Source organism: Stomoxys calcitrans, chromosome 3, assembly GCF_963082655.1.
Source record: "Stomoxys calcitrans chromosome 3, idStoCalc2.1, whole genome shotgun sequence".
NCBI lineage: Eukaryota > Metazoa > Arthropoda > Insecta > Diptera > Muscidae > Stomoxys > Stomoxys calcitrans.
Window position 1 is genome coordinate 88,556,302 of NC_081554.1, and position 3,543 is coordinate 88,559,844.

Sequence of the window (3,543 nt, forward strand, 5' to 3'; positions counted from 1 at the left end):
TGGAACTTTGAGCTCCGACTTGTGTGGTGTCCATCGTTACCCTGGGAAGCTTAGCTGAAAGCTACCGGACGCGTCCACAGGTTGCGGATGGTGGAAAGCTTCGTTTTTATGCGGAGTAGCTGCAAATGATGCCGCAGCAGTCAGCGATTTTCGAGAGGAGAGTCTCAGTGAGGATTCAGGTGGCACTGGCTCTTAATTAAATACTGAGTGCCAATGATACTCGAGATGACAAGGCGAGTTATTAGCGTCTTCAAATAACCTATGGCCAACATCAGCGTCCGTACCTAGGTTAGGTGCGACTGGGGGCGAGCGTCGGATCTTGGAGCAAGCGACTCGCCACAACGAGGGATACAAAACCCATGCGGTTGGGGCGCTGAGCCAGTAACCCGCCCTCGGAAAACTATGAGAAACAAATGAATCGAAAAAACGGACCCCCCAACGTTAACGACCCACGCAAACGAAAACAGGACCCTGATTTCCGGATCTGTACCTGGAATGTCCACACTCTTTATAGAGATGGTGCAGTATACGCGCTGGCGGATGTATTAGAGAAGTACAAGACAGATATTACCGCCTTACAGGAAGTGCGATGGACTGGGAATGGCGTCACTACAACACCAAACGGTGACGAACTATACTATAGCTGTCATAACACGAGGCATGAATTTGGATGTGGATTTGTGGTTAGTCGGAGACTGAAATACCTAGTCTCCAGCTTTACTCCGGTGGATGAGAGGCTAGCAACAGTCCGCATAAAATCCAAATTCTTCAACATCAGCCTTATTTGTGCCCATGCCCGGACAGAAGACGAAGACGAGCAGACCAAGGATATTGTCTACGAGCGCTTAGAAAGAGAGAATATGACCGCTGCCCCGCCCATGATATTAAAATCGTTCTTGGAGGTTTTAATGCAAAGATAGGAAAGAAAGACATTTTTGGTCCAACAGTCGGTAAGTTTAGCCTCCACGAGATAACGTCCAGTAATGGGTTGAGGCTGATAGATTTCGTCGCGGCAAAAAACATGGTAGTTAGTAGCACAAGATTTCAACATAAAAATATTCACAAAGCCACATGGCTGCCATCCTTTCAAAACACGAGGAAGCAAATTGACCACGTTGTGATAGGTGGAAGGCATTCATCCAGCGTGTTAGATGTACGATCGATCCGTGGAGCAAATAAAGATTCGGATCATTACCTTGTTGCAACAAAGGTTCTCACCCGTTTGAACATGGCGAGGAAAGTACGACCTGACACTGCACAGAAGATGGACATTGAAAAGCTGCAAACACAACAGATGGCAGCGACATACTCCACTCGACTGACCCAACCAAGAATGCGGGATATAGAGCAACCCTGCAATCAGTAGCAACTCGCCAGATGAAGGAGAGGTATCGGGAGAAAAGGAGAGAGGAGAAACGTCTATTCCGAAGAAAGAAAAAGTAAATGGAAAGACGTGAGTGTGAGCGAATCGAGATGTACAGGAGTTAGAATGAAGTCCAGAAATTCTACCAAAGAATTAAACATCAAACCGATGGCTTTTGTGCAGGCACGTCCTCCTGCAGAGACAAAGAAGGAAATCTGGTAACTGACACAGATAACATTCTGAGGATATAGAAAGAGCATTTTACCCAACTGCTAGTGTTCGATGCTGCAAATTTTGTCTGGGAAAAACTTCCAGTAGAAATTTCAAAGTTCTCAATTACTAAACTCTCAAAATGTTGCTCACTCTCATGCACTCTCTCACTGTCTTCTAGAAAATAAAGCACGCGAAAGACTTCCACTAGTAATTGGTGCAAATTTGCACAGATTTAAACAGCCTGCGATCGATAATGCAAACAGCTGAAAACAGCCGGCATGATTTGAAGGTATTGTACTGAATATTTAAGAGATAATAATAGAATATTTCTTACACATTGATATGTAATCGAATAGAAAGAAAAGAAAATATCCAATAAATATACTTAGCACGTTTACATTGATATTTTTATGATCTGGATTCAACTAAATCCAAAAACAAATCCTGCACGTTTAAAGTTCTTTTGTGTGGATTTAAGTGAAATACACAAGCGTACATGCACATGAATGTGCATATCACACACATCCATACGCAATTCTTGAAAACAGTTGCATATTTTGGTACTTTTATTGATTACTCAGCCATGAAATCGGGTTTGTTTGGATTTAAAAATAAATCCTGCGAAAATGGGATTTATTTTTATATGGTAAAACCTGCAAAAAACCTCGATCTCGAAAAGGCCATAAATCGAGATTTAGTGATCCATGTATACTTACTTTAAGGCTTCTCTTATGATTCTTGTGATCACTGGTAAATTTCATAAAAATCTGTTCAGATTAAGATACAGCTCCCATATATAGTTATGTCCGGATTTTCACTTTTAAATTTGTTGCTAATGCATTTATTAAGCGATCTTCTCAAAATTTTGCACATCCATTTCCTACAATATGTCTAAGTTCGACAACTTAGCCAGCATAGCCAATGTGTTGCATGGTATCAAACGATGTGGCCCTTCTTACTTGTTTTATTATCTGGTAGCACTTATTAGTGAAAATATTTAAGCTAGTGTCATCTACATGTTAAGTCGAAAACTAACAATTGTTCTACAGTATTATACATTTTGTGGCTTAACTACTAACTTATCTATTTCAACAACCACTATAAGAAAGTACTCTTGCACCATCCTAAAAGTATGTGACGTACAAAATTTGAGTATTGGCCTCTAGTGTTGGCATCAATTAGTTCGTATAACAGCATGAGACTCCGTGGCGCAACGGTAGCGCGTCTGACTCCAGATCAGAAGGTTGCGTGTTCAAATCACGTCGGGGTCATAATTGATTTATTTTGTTTTACTTCTTTTTTTCTTATTTGAGAAAATAAGACTAGTCGAAACTGCTAATGGTCATATAATTATCCACCTTGTGTCACACTGTATACGGCAGCTGGAACTGAAAATCAAAAAAGGTTAAACCAATTAAAAACAAAACAAAATCCTACACCACAACTATGGTAAAGAATATGTAAATGAATTTGTTTGTAACACGCACAATGAGAAAAGGTTAGGTTGATTGGTGAGTGAGCTTAGGCTAGGTTGGGAGCATGAGACGAGCAAGCCCGTTTACTAGCCACTTCTCTCGGAGACCTTAGGTCTACTATGTTCGTCCTCGAAGAAGGTAAAAGAGGAAAAGAAGATGGAGAAAAACAGATAAGATACACTACAGTGCAGTACAAGACAGCAAAGACGGCAGAAAAAAGAAACCAACGCACAAGACAAGAAGAAGAAGAAACTCTTACCGGCGTTAATGATCCCGTCAAGTAATTCAGACCCATACAGAACTCTTGAATGACAAGAGAACTAAGTGCCTGGAGGGAATTCAGGCATGGGGAGAGTTGTTCACCCATTATTCTGTGTCAACTCCATGCAATTGCAGGGTAGTGTTTGTAATTTGTAATTTGTAATTTATTTATTTACACCCGCACAACAAGAATATAAAATTCTTATAATTAAAGTGCGGGTAATATCTCCA

General features: G+C 40.8%; 1 non-coding gene across 1 annotated transcript; it reads left to right on the top strand.

Annotated features, from left to right (window-relative positions):
• The first annotated feature begins 2,775 nt into the window (after positions 1-2,775).
• On the top strand, positions 2,776-2,847 carry Trnaw-cca (transfer RNA tryptophan (anticodon CCA)). The gene has a single exon. It is a non-coding gene; the product is annotated as a tRNA-Trp (tRNA).
• Positions 2,848-3,543: the final 696 nt, after the last annotated feature.